The 16,833-nt window shown below is 37.1% G+C and overlaps 1 long non-coding RNA gene across 1 annotated transcript; it reads right to left on the bottom strand.

The window, feature by feature from the left end:
• Positions 1 to 7,336: 7,336 nt before the first annotated feature.
• On the bottom strand, positions 7,337 to 16,046 carry LOC150068480 (uncharacterized). The gene is made up of 3 exons (XR_016535924.1): positions 15,834 to 16,046; positions 13,206 to 13,332; positions 7,337 to 7,400 (listed from the first exon to the last, which is right to left on the bottom strand). It is a non-coding gene; the product is annotated as an uncharacterized LOC150068480 (long non-coding RNA).
• Positions 16,047 to 16,833: the final 787 nt, after the last annotated feature.

The following is a 16,833-nucleotide window of genomic DNA, read 5'->3' as shown; positions in this document are numbered from 1 at the left end:
AACACGTGGTATCGATCCCAGCCGGTCAAAAATTAGCACAATTAATACTTGTGCCTTTACCTCTCAGGGAGACTGCTAATTCCCCATGTGGACAGAGAGGATTTAGATCTTCTGATATCTATTGGGTACAAAGCATAAAACAAGAGAGGCCTGAGATGACTATATTTATACAAGAAAAGCCCTTTAAAGGAATATTAGACACTGGAGCAGATGTGTCTGTGATATCTAAAAAACATTGGCCAGCCCAATGGCCCCTGACAACCTCTATGACTTCCCTACAGGGGGTTGGGCAAGCAACTGACCCACAGCAGAGCAGTGCAATCCTTGTTTGGAGAGATGAGGAAGGGCACTCTGGTCATTTTCAGCCATTTGTCTTGGATCATCTGCCAATTAATTTATGGGGTCGTGATATCATGGAAAAAATGGGAGTGTATATGTTTAGTCCTAGTGCTGCGGTCACTAAGCAGTTACTTGATCAAGGCCTCCTCCCCTTTAGGGGACTAGGCCGAGCAGCACAGGGGGAGCTAGAGCCACTCCAACTCCAGTCTCACCCTACGAGACAAGGATTGGGGTATCCCTTGACGGGAGCTGTCGTTTGCCCTCCCCCTCATGCTGATCCCATAAATTGGCTCTCTGAACAACCGGTATGGGTTGAACAGTGGCCTCTTTCTCTAGAAAAGATCATTGCAGCTCAGCAGCTGGTACAGGAACAGCTGGACTTGGGGCATGTGGCCCCTTCTAACTCTCCATGGAATTCTCCAATTTTTGTTATAAAGAAAAAGTCATGTAAATGGAGGCTGTTACAGGATTTGAGAAAGGTTAACGCGACAATGGAACTGATGGGGGCCCTACAGCCTGGCTTGCCTTCACCCATGGCAATCCCAAAGGATACTTATAAGATTATTATAGATTTGAAGGATTGTTTCTATACTATACCCCTGGCGCCTCAAGACTGTAAGCGCTTTGCCTTCAGCGTCCCCTCTGTTAATTTTAAAGAACCCATGAAGCGATATCACTGGCTTGTGCTCCCACAGGGCATGGCAAATAGCCCAACTTTATGTCAAAGTTTTGTAGCTAGAGCCATTTCTTCCACTCGTGAAAAATTTTCTTCTGTTTATATTGTTCATTATATGGATGACATCTTGTTGGCTTGTTCTGACCCTATCGTCGTACGACAAGCCTTTGGACAACTAAAGCAAGATCTGAGCCTCTTTGGCCTTATAATAGCAGCTGAAAAGGTTCAGGAACACCCCCCTTTTACATATCTAGGCCATATATTAGGCCCACACTATTTTAAAAGCCAAAAAATACAATTAAAAACTTCCCACTTAAGAACTCTTCATGATTTTCAGCAATTCTTAGGAGATATAAATTGGCTTCGGCCTTATCTAAAGCTCTCCACAGGAGAGTTAAAACCCCTTTTTGATCTCTTAAAAGGAGATACCAACCCTACATCCTTGCGTGAATTAAATCCTGACGCCAGGAGGGCCATCCAAATTGTAGAAAAGGCAATTTCCCAGCAACAAGTGACCTATTGTGACTATTCTAAACCATGGGGAGTTTATATTTTAGCTACTTCTCACTCCCCAACTGCTGTATTGTGGCAGGATGGCCCACTTTTATGGCTTTATCTACCATCAACACCCGGCAAAGTGCTGACCCCCTACTACGAATTGGTAGCTAATCTGATACATATGTGCCGAGTGGATTCCCGTAAATATTTAGGTCAGGAACCTCATTTTATCTGTGTCCCATATAATCTACAACAACAAGATTGGCTATTCGCCCATTGCGATTCTTGGGCCATTGCTTGGGCCAATTATACGGGGAAAATTTTGCATCACTACCCGTCTAACAAACTTCTCCAATTTGCTGCATGTCATACGTTTCTATTTCCTTCCATAGTACAGGCCTCGCCTTTATCTTCTGCTGCTTTGGTATTTACAGATGGATCCTCTAATGGAAAGGCTGCTTTGACCATTAATGGGAAAACTCAATCTTGGGTTACGGGTTTTTGCTCCGCCCAAGAGGTGGAATTAGAGGCTGTTTTACAAGCACTCGTCCTGTTACAAGACGAGCCCTTTAACTTATACTCAGACAGTCAATATGTAATTCGTGCTCTTCAAGTCATAGAGACTGTTCCCTTTATTGGAACTACTAACTCCAATATTCAGACCCAATTTCGCCAAGTACAAACTTTGCTTTGTTCTCACAACCACCCCTGTTTTTTTGGCTTTGTTCGAGCTCACACTAATCTTCCTGGCCCTTTAAGTGAGGGCAATGCAGTTACTGACTCCGCCACCAGAGTTTACTTAACTCAGGTTGAACTTGCTAAGCAGTCACATGCCATCCATCATCAAAACAGTCGAGCCTTGCGCGAACAGTTCAAATTATCTAGAGAAGCGGCACGTCAAATAGTTAAGACTTGCTCCAACTGTGTCCCTTTTTCACCAGCCCCCCATTTAGGCATAAATCCACGAGGACTGCTTTCTAATCACATTTGGCAGATGGATGTCACACATGTTCCATCATTTGGCCGATTAAAATATGTTCATGTTACTGTAGATACTTATTCTAATTTTATCTTGGCCACCCCCCTTGCTGGGGAAGCCACTAAACATTGTATCTCTCACTGCATTCGATGCTTTGCTGAGATGGGGATTCCCTCGCAAATAAAAACAGAAAATGGCCCTGGCTATGGAAGCCAAGCATTTCAATCCTTCTGCCATTCCTATAATATCACTCATATTACAGGCATTCCTTACAATCCTCAAGGTCAAGGCATTGTGGAGAGAGCTAATGGATTATTAAAACATCAAATTGCTAAAATACAGAAAGGAGAGTCATATCCCGCTACCCCTGTGAATATACTCAATCAGGCTTTATTTGTTTTAAATTTTTTGAATTTGGATTCAAATAATTTATCTGCTGCTCAGCGATTCTGGGAAAAAAGAGCGCAGCGTCCTTTTGCCTTAGTAAAATGGAAGGATCCCCTAACTGGTGCTTGGCATGGACCCGATCCTGTTCTAACCTGGGGTCGAGGGCATGTATGTGTTTTTTCACAAGGAGAAAATGACGCCCGCTGGCTGCCTGAACGCTGCGTTCGGATTGTGGAGAGTGACAGTGGCCATCCAAGCAGCGACTCACTGGGCCTACACCCCCAACCCTCCAGTGGTGCATCCTGCGACGTGGGAAGGACCTGAGTTATTTGTGCATGTCAATCAGGACTGCTACTGATCCACTTGTTCCACACATTCATATGAGCTGTGTTTCTCCTCCTTTTACTATTATGTAGGGACCTTTTAACATATTTATTGACTCTACACAATTTAATATGTGACATTATTTTGTCTTTACCAGCCCTCTTCTTAATAACCTTTTTTGTAAAAGATGCCCAGGTGAAAAGCAAAGGCCTCCAGAGGTAAGCAGAAGTCGGCCGACCCCCTTGTATGTCTGCGTTTTATTTTATTTTATTTTATTTTATTTTATTTTATTTTTGTTTGTTTGTTTGAAAAGGTGCACTGTGGGCCTAAAACAGAGGCCTGGGTGGTCAAGGGACGCCTTGACCCCCCCTCCCCTTCTGAGTTTCTTGTCGATAACAAGGCATACCTGAGAGTCCCACCAGCAAGACATGTCTAAATCTAAAAATAACTGTTTGGTGAAAACATTCATTTGAGCTCATGTTTTTTGTGTTAAGTGTATCTGATTGAGTCCAATTTTCTTGTTATATGTCAATGTCTGATTATTTAAAAGTCTCCGTTTCTCTGTCTTGTTCATGTTACATATTTTTCCTTGTCCAGTTTTGTCTTTAAAAATTGGTACCATTTCTAAGTATGGATCCTTATGGTTTTTTTGTGCATACTCAAGCACACATCCTTGTTATTTATTTGAACATTTCTGGGCCTAGCATGGCCGCTCCCCCATGTCTGCAGTTGTGACAAGCCCTGGAAAAATAAATTCCAGCTAAGTTGCCTTGCAAAAAGTTTTGTTTTGAACCTGGTTCTCATCTATAAGAGTAAAATTGGCAAAACCCTCTTGACACAAACTTCCGGAAAACGAACGGCCAATATTAATTCTGCGCACTTTATGATCTTTGAGTATGAATGTGTGTGAATGAGTGAGTGAACATGTTCAAGGTTAAATTGTCAGCATGCTGTATAAAACAATGGTTGAACTCATTTGAAACAAAGGCAATTGGGTAAATCTAAGTCTAAACTTCAAGAAAATTATTATGCTTGAATGTTTCCTATGTCTTAAAAGTATTATTGCATTGTTTTAAAGAAAAACTGGTAAAAAGTATTTTTCTAAAGATCCTGAAATCTGCATTTTAAAAAATCTGGTATTGCAATACATACAGCTGTTTACATTGTAAACATTGTATCCTGTTCAGCACAGAGGTGTTAGGGAATTTGGGATTTATTACTTTAAGTTAAAGTTTGGAAACATGTATTAGAAATTTAAATGTAAAATTGTTCATTAACGTCAGAAATTTTGCCTGTCCTTTTTTGCAAACTGACACTAGAAATCTGATGGTAAAATGTGGATAATGTGATTAGTATTTTAAAGGAATGTTTAAAGGTTTATCTCCATGCTATTGGGTGTATTTTAAAAAAGGAGAGGAAACTAAGTCCAGACTTAGACTTTTGGTGCACTGATGTCTATAGTTCTTGAATTAGGGAAAAACTGTTATTTGAGTTTAAACTGTTGTTGGAGTTCTAGACAGTAATCTAAACTGCAAAAGAGCCCTTTTTTCTAAAAGGCAAGAGGAGTGCCTTGAGCCTTAGAGGGCCTGGAGGCACAGGGAATTCCTTTAGCCTTAAAGGTTTTTCAAATGCAAATAAAGACCAAAGTGTTAATAGTTTAAGTTAAAAAGTATAAAAGTTTTAAAGAAAATTAGAAATGATTTCTGAACAAAATTTAAAAGTAAAGTTGTCCTAAAGCTTTGTTTCAAAAAAAAGAAACAAGGAAAATTAGGACTATCAAAATGGTTGCTTAATTGCTATTTCAGCTTACTCTTGTAAGTTACTTTATAGCAATCTCCAGAAGGCCCATGGAGAAGGACAGCAGATCCTCAGTCAGATGTAAGTTTGGCCCTCACCAAGTTCCAGGTAAGATCATGCTTAGAGACTATTTCTGTCTTGACCACCTTGTTGCTTCTAATTGGAGTAAAGTGGCCTTTTGTAGGACTCATTGATCTGAAAGCCACAGTTTTGAGCCTGCCCGGGCAAAGCAAAGTCCCTGTGAGACTGTGGTGTCTAATCTGCCAGCAGGATGCTGGGACAGAGTTGCTTTGGAGCTCGAAGTGGCAGAGTGCTAGCTCTGAGCTGAAAAGCTGGGGGGAAGCACTCAAGCACCAAGCTCGGGACTCACAGTGGCAGGGTGCTAGCCTTGAGCTGGAGAGCTGAGAGACAGCGCACAGACCCTGAGTTCAAATCCAGCAATCAACAAAGTGAAATGCCAATGGGATGTTTATCCCTGTGTGGAGAGACACTACTGGGACAGGAAAGCCTCTGCTTGGATGGCAGAGATGGTGTCAGATCTTAGAGTCACTTGTGCTTGGCCATTCAAATTAATCAGAGCCGGGAGGTCATAGAATAGTTTGTAAGCATGCCTTACTAATGCCCGTGCCTTTCATAACTGGGCAGGAACTTGTCAATCTTCTGTGATAGCGGGTAGTTTAAAGTCCTAATTGAGTAAAATTTTTATTTTTTATTTTTGACACCAGCCACAAATTCAGGAAAAGTTTGTGGATCTGAGGCTTGTGTCTCTATTAATCTGTTTAGATCTGACAACTGAAGCATTGTTAAGGTTGCAGAAATTTAGTTCCCCAGACAATCAAGAAAAAGCCTTTGCAAATGGGTGCTAGGTAGGCTGCGCTGTTGTGGCCAAGGATGGTTTGTGCAGTTGTTGAATGTCAAGTATGATTTCTAGTTTGGAGTAGATTGTTGTTCCTGGTGTCTAATCCTTGCAACCCCTTGATAAAACAGGCTGGGCTTCTTAAGGTCCCTGGTCAAGCGTGGAGACGGCGCCCCTGAGTCAGCTTGAAGAAGTCACGGAAGTTGAATCTCCGCCCATCAAATCCCCATTGGACCAAGGGACCAAAGTCATTTTTGGAAAATGTGACAGGATAAATTAGGGGTATAGAAAAGAGTAAAAATTGCACTTGTGTTTCTTTTAAAATAAAAAACGGGGGACATGTTGGGAGCCAGAGTGGAATCAAAGTGTACCTTGACTTGCATCAGATGATGGCTATATTGTCTTATTGCTTTCTGGCCCTATTCTATGTAAATGACCTGAGAATTACCATATGAATGTAACACCTGGAGGTTCCCTGGGAGAGGAGGAGGGAAGAAGGGGGAGTGGAAAATAAACGCGGCAGTCTCGGCAGTCTTTGCCGGGACTGCGGACATCCCGGACCCGGTGTGTCTGTCTCTCTTCTTTTTCTTCCTAGTCCTTGTCCCCTATTTCAGGAACCCCAATCTGCGAACCCTGGTTTGCTGCCGGTTGGCCCCGGCAAAAACAAAACTAGGAAAAAAACCTTTTCTGCTTTGAATAAGAACTTTGAAATATTAGTGAGGAGGCAATCTTGAGTGAACTGTTCTAAACACTACCATGATTTTTTTTTTTGCCAGTCTGGGCTTGAGCTCAGGGGCTGAGCACTGTCCTTGGACTTTCTCAAGGCTAGAGCTCTACCACTTGAGCCTCAGCACCACTTCCAGCTTTTTCTATATATGTGGTACCAAGGAATTGAACCCGGGTTTTCGTGCATGCTAGGCAAGTACTTTAACCACTAGGCCAAATTCCTGGCCCCACACTACCATGATTTTTAAAAGTACAAGTTTCTACAGAGAAAATGGCAAGGTAACAATCTGGCTCTATTTAGAATGGCTCAGTAAGTTTGAGGATTGCAATTTACATTCCAGGTTTTCAAGATTTATTTTGCATATAAGAGAATACAAGTCTCGATCTTCTTGCAGGTGAATTGTGTGTCAAGCTTAAGTTTATCACTTTTTCATGATATTGATACAAATTCATTCTTCATAGTCATACATATATATATACATATATGAATATTATGTGTGTGCAATTTATGTAGGAGTAAAGATACATAATTATACAGGTGAAATCTAACTATGCTTATTAAAAATATGTATTAGGAATACATTTGCTGTGATTGTGTCTAAATAACCAATATTTGTTTATATTTAATAATTTTGTTTTATATTCAGTGATCCAAAAAATATTTCCAAATAAGGGAAACATCAGAATTATTCATTCCATTTTTTTCCTGAAACTGGAAACTAGCATTGTTGCTATGAGTCAGTGATGCTTTTCAGGACATACAGGATGATGCAAGGCTGAACTGGTAGAAGTCAAGTAGTTTAGAATACATTGTGTCACTGTAAAAGAGAAGGGAATGAAGATTTCACATGAAGAACTCAAATTTCAAAGGAGAATTTTAGTAGACACAAGTTATCATTTATTTATTTGACTCTTGGAAAACATTCTTACATTAGGGCTTGAATTCAAGACCTTATGATTAGGTGGCTTGCTTGCTCACAATTAATTCTCCACTTCTTGAGTCACAACTCCAGAATGGCACTTTGCTGGTCATTTTGAGAAGTAGTCTTTCAGTCTCTTGGTGTGTGTGTAGCAGGGGGAGGAGGGGAACCTGATCTCAAGTTATGGCTCTTAGATCTCAGCTCCTGAGGAGCAAGTATTATAGGTTCAAGCCACACTGGTATATGACTGATGATGGCAGTTTTCTATGTTATTGATGTATTTCCAAATTTACATTTTTATTTTCTTTAGTTCCATTCAATAAATCAGTTTGTAAATACAAGGCACATTGATATATATCACCTTTTTACTCTTTTCCAACTGCCTAATCTAATCCCTTCTGTTAATTTTTCTAATTTCATAGGAAATACATTGAACTTCTCCCATTTTCTTCTCTTTATTTATCTCCTTTTCCTTCCTTTACTTGCCTCTCCCTCTGTTCCTTTCATGTATCTGTTCCCTGCTATTTATTTTGTTGGCCAATGAGTTAGTTTTTAGTTTTTCTAAGGAATTGCATATTTTTGTGGTATAAAATTATTAGTAAGCTATCAAATGTCATCATCACATTATTTATATTTAAGGTTAAATGGCTTCAAATCCAATACATATGAAAACTTCTAATTGTAACAATATATCCTGTATTTTCCTTTTTTTCCCATTTGGAACAAGCAATATCTGAGGGTTTCTTTTGCTGTTTTGATGTTATTTGTAAGGCAGATGGATTGTAATTGTGCTTCCCAAAACAATGAATCCTCTGTTCCTTATAAATAGCATTTAAAAAAATGGGGTTTTGTCATGGAATCTTTCAAATGAGTTTCAGACACAATTGGACACCACTGTGACTTTATATAGGACTTTCAAATCCCTGTTTCTATTTCTGAGCTTGGTTCAGAACACTGTATCTGAATATTCAATTGTATCTGAAAATCCTTCATCTCAGTGTTCCTTAGGATCCTTGGAACATAACATACCACAAAGGCACATATCCACAGGCCTGCCATTAGATGAGTCTTCATAAAAACATTCAATTTATTAATATAGAGATTATGTTTTCCATTTAATGGTGCTTTGGAAATCTGTAATATTGGTAAAACTCCAGTATTAAATATTTTATCTTAGAATCCTAATTGCTTAAAAAATCATTTCTGGGGGCCGGGAGTTTGGCCTAGTGGTAGAGTGCTTGCCTAGCATTCACGAAGACCCAGGTTCGATTCCTTGGTACCACTGCATAAAAAAAAGCTGGAAGTGGTACTGAGGCTCAAATGGTAGAGCTCTAACCTTGAGAAAGTCCAAGGACAGTGTTCAGGCCCTGAGCTAAAGCCCAGGACTGGCAAAAAAAAAATCATTTCTGGAGTCATTTTAAAGTTGTAGAAACTTTCTTTTTGTCATGAAAAAACCAGTTAAAGTTTAGTTTTTTATTCTATTCATATATGCCACTTTGAAATTGCTTTTATATTTTACTTCAATTTAATAATGCTATATTTTTATTAATTATTCTTGCATAGTTAGGATCTGAAGGGAAAAGGGAAAAATTGAGTTAAAGTAATTTCTGTTCACAAGTACAGGTTGTATAGGAAATGAAGGATCATTAGTCATTTTCATAAACAACATTGGTTTCACATGAATTTTATAATATACATGCCACCAAATAAAGCAGAATTTTCCTGAGCTAGCACTAGTCTAGAATAAACTCCTATTTCCTGAAAATTTATAAATTTGATTTTGTCATTAATCACAGAGCTCACATTAGGAGAACCACAGTAGTAATGAGAATTTTTTCATAGAAAGAATGGTAATAATTGTAATAAATTTGATGTATGTGTTCTACAAGAAAAATCTTCTTGATTAAAAAATGTACTGCTTGGGATTATTTTCATGAAAAATTTCTTACTTATTTCTCTTAAAAATATTCCATTGACAATTTAAGAGGTCAAACAAAGACCTCTTAAAATTGAATGGAAAAGATTAACAGCGTAAGTCAACATTTATGTGCTGTAGTACACTCTGGAACCTTTGAATTCCATAGTTGAGGCCAGTAATCACAAGTCACTTTTCAGTCATAACGTCAGTGGAATATGATTCAGAATCTCTTTCTCAGCTTGTACTGACATGTGGGATTGTGTAGCACAGCAAAAGAGACAGTCTCCAGAATGAAGCAAGCCTAGTATTGGAGAAAAATCTTTGCCAGCTATATATTTGAGAGGAGATTAATAACCAGGATATAGAAGGAACTCAAGAAATTAGAACTCCCAAGAAATCAACAGTTCAATTAGTAAGTGGCTAAATGAAGCAGACAATTTTCAACTTAAATGTACTTCCCATGTAATTATTATATGTGGGCTTCCTATATTATAACTCCAATGCATTGAATGTAGGTAGTTATTGGAAATTTTTTGTCAATATGTTTGGATTTGATTTGTGAATGAAACTGTCATTTTTGTCAATATTTGATTAGATGATTTATATGCATGCTCATAATTCTCTTGTGATATAAACACATTTGATGGCTAGAAGTTGAGAAAAGTTTTCTTGGTGGTTTCATGTATGAGCATTTCAATACAGGCATTTCCTTCTTATCTTTTTTTTTTTTTTTGCCAGTCCTGGGCTTGGGCTCAGGGCCTGAGCACTGTCTTTGGACTTTCTCAAGGCTAGCACTCTACCACTTGAGCCACAGCACCACTTCCAGCTTTTTTCTATGTATGTGGTACCGAGGAATCGAACCCGGGTCTTCATGCATGCTAGGCAAGCATTTTAACCACTAGGCCAAACTCCCAGCCCCCTTCTTATCTTTTGAACAAAGGTCCAATATGTAACTTGTGGTGATTCAGAATAGAATATCAGACTCAAGACTTCTTAACTTCTTGGTAGAAACCACAAAACTTACTTTCATAGCTGGGAAATGTGGCTTAGAAAAGATTCTCAGTTTCTATTCTTTTTCTAAAAGCACATTTTTTTATTGTTCAGTGTGTGTGTGTGTGTGTGTGTGTGTGTGTGTGTGTGTGTGTGTGTGTGTGCTTATCTTGGGGACTGAATGTGCAGTCCTTAAACATTTTGCTCAGAGCTAGCACTTCAACACTTGAGCCATAGCTCTGACTTTTTGATGGTTAGAGTTAAGAGTGTCATGGATTTTGATGATTATTGAATTGAATTTGTAGATATCATTGGGCACTATTGCCATTTTCACAGTGTTAGTCCTACCACTCCTTAAATCTGCTTTAATTACCTCTTCAGGTTTTTAAAGTCTTCATTATACAGTCCTTCATATCTCTGGTTAAGTTAATTCAGTTTCTTTTTATGTTTATTTTTTTATTTTGTCTTTTTTCTTTATTTTTCTTTTTTTCTTTTTTGATATTAAAGCTAACCTGCTTGCTTAGAGAGGAAATAAGGAAGCATGGTCTAAGAGGGGAGGTAGTTCACAAAGCAAGGTCATATCTTTCTGTTCTAGAGCTTTCAAAAGGAATGCCTCCCTCTGAACACTTTGATGTTAGCTCCCTTGAGATTTCTGACTCCAGAAAGGTTTGTGGCAATTTTGTACAGCAGCAATTGGAAAAATCAGTAATAGGAAAGTAACATAAAATAAAATGGGCTAGGAATTAGCATAAGAAAAGAGTTAATTTTATAAAATTCTAAAGCAGATTATGTTTGAAAATTCTGGCCATTTGAAGGTAATTATTCAACTGAGCAGAAGTACTCTTTTCTCTGTTTTTGAAATTATGTTCATCTATTTCTTATGAGGAAGTCCTACAATTTAAGGTAAATGCTTATCTTTACCCTTTGTGATTCTTGCACAGATTTGCGGTAATGCTCATAATAATGTATAACTTCTATGTTCCAATAAAATTCTTGAATCCTGATCTGTTAGACACTAGTAGCTTTCATTTCTACTCTTCTCTTTCAATTGGCCATAATATCAAAAGTAAGCTATTTTATGTACTTTTTTTCTATGTGTTTTTAACCCTGAATAATAGGGACTATGTTTATATAGCCAGAAAGATCTCATCTTGACTTAAAAAATATTATGTAATAAGAAATGAACAATACAGAACAAACAAGTAGAGAATTCTTAATTCAAAATAAAAAGTACATTTGTGAAATAAAACTGGGAAATGTGACGAGACAGACAGGGTTGTGAACAGATGTTGAGGAGACGATGGGAGCATGATCAAGACCCATTTTATGCATAGACTGGTAAGCTGAATTGAAACCCTTTTGTTGTACAAGGATTTTGTAACTGTAGTTACGGAAACTTATCAGAGGATGTCATTTATCGTACTCACCATTAATGTTAGTGTGAAGAGCCTACTTCAAATGCAAGAAATTATGTGCAGTATGTCATCTACTAAGCTCTCAGCAAAAGAAGAAAGCAAAATAATAATCATTTATGCATTCATCCATGAGGAGCTCTTTCTAATTTTCTCCCAAGGGAAGACTGTATTTGAGAATGGCATAAGCATACATGAAAGAAAATCTAAGCACCAAGCATTGTATTTGACAATGGCATAAGCATACATGAAAGGAAATCTAAGCACCCAGCATTTTTAGCATCAAACAATAAATATCTATGTAAAGTTTTAAAACATGATGTATGGCAATAGTTATAAGAAACTTGCAGTATGTTATCAACATTTGAATGGACTAAGAATATAATAATCTCAATGCCATTAGCATTTCAATGTATTGATGGCTTAGATATCTAAACTCACTTGTAATCCAGGAATTATAGTTTATTGCAAGATCCATTTTACCTAAATCTATTTCCCTTTCCAGGTGCAGCTTTTAATTGGTGGCTGGAACATATGAATAGGTAAAACACATATAAAAGCCAAATTGTGTAGGATGATCCAGGGTTTGAAACTTCTCCAAGGTTTCGTTTATTCTATTGTTGTCAAACACTTTTGATTACCTGATTGTTCCTTATAGATCCATAGCTTCCTATACTCCACACACTGTTTAATAATTTTACTTATTGACTCTATACAGCTAATATATGCTTATAAAAATAAGACATAGGAAAAGGTAACCTTTAACTCCAGAAATGAGCCCTCATTTTATCCACTAAGAAGAAAGAATCAGATCCTCTGATTCTTCCCCACTACAAATCACGTGGCCTGATTCAAGCACAGTACTCAAGCACAAACACAATTCTACAATTTGATACAGAAAAAGCAAGCCCAAAGTAAAATACTACAAACATTTTATAATTCTTCAGTGAGGAGGATACACCTTTGTGTGTGTATGTGTGTGTGTGTGTGTGTGTGTGTGTGTACATGTGTGTGTTTAATGTAAACATTTTGTGAATTACTTATAAAACCATACTAGAGGCTATAGAACATTATACTTACTGTTAATTTTAGGAAGACTTACATCAAATGCAATAAATTATGTACACTATGTTGTCCCTTCAATTCTCAGCAAATGAAGAAAGCAAAGGGATAATGATTCATACATTCTATCATGAAGAGTTCTTGCTATTTTTTTCCCAAGGGAAGACTGTAGATTCCGAATGATATAAGCTCATAAGGAACAAAATTCAAGCACCAAGCATTTTTAGCACCTTCTAATTAGTATCAAAGGTTTCTTAAAATCCAGCTGTGTATTTCTTTAGTTCCCCATCCTATAGAACACACATGGCAAATATTCCTTACTTCCTTGAATAATTCAGCTGGGAGTGTAGTCAGTTGAGCACAGATACAGCTGAGTAGTTGAAACTGTGAAAATCAAATGTGAATTCTGATGAAGCAATTTCAATTTCAGCTTTCATATTTCTTTCCCCTAAAATTAAAAAGAAATGAAACCTTCAGTTCAGCTGATTCACCGCCTACTCCATGCCAATTTACATTTTCAGATAATAAAAGTATTTGGCTCAAAATGAATATGGAAAACAAATTCTATTTTCTAACCTAATGGTGAGGATGAATTTATGTGTAAAACTGATAGTGACTTTTTTTCGTATGGTATCAAAACTGACTTGAGTTTTGAAGTGGGCATGTTATTGTGGAAAATATATTGAAATATCGCTGGATATAACTTAATATAACTCATTATGAAATGTTACTTTTGCTAAAAAACCAACAAAAAACATCATTATACTATGATCACTAGCAACAGATTTCTGCCATAACAAAACTATAATGCTTGATTTGGGGGTAATCTATATTTTTGCCAGTCCTGGGCTACAACTCAGGGCCTGAGCACTGTCCTTGGACTTTCTCAAGGCTAGAGATCTATCACTCGAGCCTCAGCAGCACTTCCAGTTTTTTTCTATCTATGTGGTACGGAGGAATCAAACAGGGGGGTCTTCGTACATGCTAGGCAAGCACAGAACCACTAGGGCAAATTCCCAGCCCAAATGGGATAATCATTTCTTTGGAAACAATATTACTATATTTTCCAATATCCTCCCCCCTTTCCTTTTTTTTTTTGCCAGTCCTGGGCTTGAGCTCAGGGCCTGAGCACTGTCCTTGGACTTTCTCAAGGCTAGAGCTCTACCACTTGAGCCTCAGCACCACTTCTGGCTTTTTTCTATGTATGTAGTACCGAGGAATCGAACCCGGGTCTTCATGCATGCTAGGCAAGCACTTTAACCACTAGGCCAAACTCCCGCCCCCCCCCTTTCCTTTTAATGTGTCATGTGGCTTGAACTCAGATCCTAGGCTCTGTCCCTGAGCTCTTTTGCTCAAAGCTAGTGTCTATCACTTTGAGTCACAGTGTAAATTCTGGTTTTCTGGAGGTTAATTGCTGATAAACATCTCTGGAAACTTTCTTACCCAGGCTGGCTTCAAACCACAATCCTCAGATCTGAACCTCTTGAATAGGTAGGATTTATATGCATGAGTTACTCATGCTACACCTGATTCACTTTTTTTTAATGCTATATACTTCTAATATCTGTAAATGGCCTCCTGAAATTATTCTGCTGATGATGCCATAATTCAAAGAAGTAAGGCCATTAAATCAAATTTGTAGAATGGAATTAGAACTTCTTGTTCTACTTTTGTATATCACATCTCATTTTAATTATAGGGTGAATTCTAGATTTGGAACTCCTTTGCTTTAGGTTAACGTAATATTTAATTATGTCAGATTTCAAAGTTATGCATTTTTCATATGTGTATGTGTATTCATTCAGAGTTTATTCATTCATTAAAACTTAGAACAAGCCTTTATTAAAAGCATGTTATATGTGGCATAGGGAAATAAAAATAAATAAGAAAAATCCTGGAATTCATTTCTAGATATCCTTTGTGCTTTTTAATTCAGCAGTAGCATTTGGGCTCAATTCCTCAGTTTCCTCATTCATTTCTAAATGATAACTGTTAACATATTATGAAAAAAGTTTAAATTCTCTCAGTAAAATGTACTTAGTGAGGTAATCTGAATAAATGGAAGGCTGACTCACTTAGCATCTACAAGTCCAATGCTTTTCTTTTTTTTTGCCAGTCATGGAGCTTGAACTCGGGTCCTGAAAACTCCCCTTGGCTTTCTCAAGGCTAGGGCTCTACCACTTGAGCCACAGCACCAGATCTGGCTTTTTCTGTGTATGTAGTTCCAAGGAATCAAACCTGGGTCTTTGCACATTCTAGGCAAGCACTTACCACTAGGCCATGCACCCGGCCCCAAGTCTGATACTTTTAAAGGGATTTTATTGCTTCAAAGTTATATTAAGATGTTCTAACTTCCTTATGTATAGTCACACTCCATTTATTTCAATAAAATAATCAGTTGATCATTTTCAATAAATAACTTGACTCTAAAAATTTTCTGTAATGATCACTTTGTTACCTGATATATCGGATATATTTGTATTTGGTTATCTGAAATTGGATAGGGAACGGGGAAAACAAGATGAGGGGTAGGGGTGGAGGGAGAGGGAAATGGGAACCAAGACATGTGAAAGGGTATCAATGTATGGGAATTAATGAACCATCTATCTGGCAAATATCATGTAACCCTTCTATTAATTACAATAAAAATATATGGAAAAAATTTTTCTGTAATGTTAGATGTTTAATAAAATTCTTGTTTTAGGCTGATTGCTTATAAGAAATTTAGAATAAAGATCTTCATTTCACTCCCCAAATTACAAGTAATTATTCACATTTCTAAGTAGTTTGTTGGACTTAAACAAAATACATTATTTGCTATAATGTTTCAGTCATTCTTTTTCATCTGAGCACATTTCTTTTTGCAGATGTGAATGAAAAAAATCTTGTGTTTACATATAAAATTCAGTGTTTCCATTGTTGTACTCATGTTTGAAGTCAAATACTTACATTTGCTAGGCAAATACTTCACAGATTAAACCATGTTTGGAAGGCCTTGTGTTTTTATAATTGTTGTGATGGAATCTTGCTTTTTGTCATGATCAGCCTGGACAATGAACCCAATATGAATTCTTCATTTTGTTATTGGCTTGACAGGCCCAAGTGACTGGTATAACATCATCTGCTGAGATGAGAGCTCTCAGATGTAACAGCACACATTGTCTCATTGGTTCTGTTTTCAATAAATGTCAGTAAGCAAAATGTTGGTTTCTGTGGAACCTATATTAACTGAACTAACTGAACTAACAGAACTAACTGAATTAACTGAACTCTGACCTTTTGACACAGAGTTATTATTTTATTACATTGCTGGTGAGAAAATTGATAATGAACAGCTTTGTGAAGAAGTAAATATTTATTGGTAACTCTACCCTCTCCATGTTATTTCATAGGTTCCCATATTAGTCAATACCATTAAAATCTGTTCACTTACATGATAATGTCCTAACCCAATTATTTTGTGTCAACCTACACTCCCCATGTATTAGTGCAGCCAAAGAAAAAGGAATTTTGTTTTAAATATATTCTTCATTTGCTTAAATATTTCATTTAGTTCCTCACTTCAATTATTTCATAAGCCAAAGGAAATGAAGAATAGGAAATTTCCTATTAAAATAGTAATCATTTTTTCAACAAATCACTTTAGGACTTGCTTATTCTTCATGGAAGAGTTTAAGTAGAACTTGAGAGATGTAAAAGAGAATTCTAAAATTAAATTCAATATATTTTAATAAAGGGATAATTTTCTTTTACAATTGCACATGAAAGGTCCATTCAAATAAATTCAGACATTGTTAACTAACAAAATTTATATTCATACATAAATACTGATAGAATTTCTTTCTGTTCAGATGTTTCTTTTAAAAAGCATTCAAAATTTCATATTCATCCTGTTGAGATAACTAGAATATTTGTATTAAAACAACAATTTCTCCTTTAAATGGACAAA

The sequence above is a fragment of the Megascapheus bottae genome, chromosome 1 (assembly GCF_031878675.1).
Source record: "Megascapheus bottae isolate mThoBot1 chromosome 1, mThoBot2.hap1, whole genome shotgun sequence".
Taxonomy (NCBI): domain Eukaryota; kingdom Metazoa; phylum Chordata; class Mammalia; order Rodentia; family Geomyidae; genus Megascapheus; species Megascapheus bottae.
Note: the sequence above shows the minus strand (reverse complement) of the source record. Positions and strands in the feature narration are given on the sequence as shown.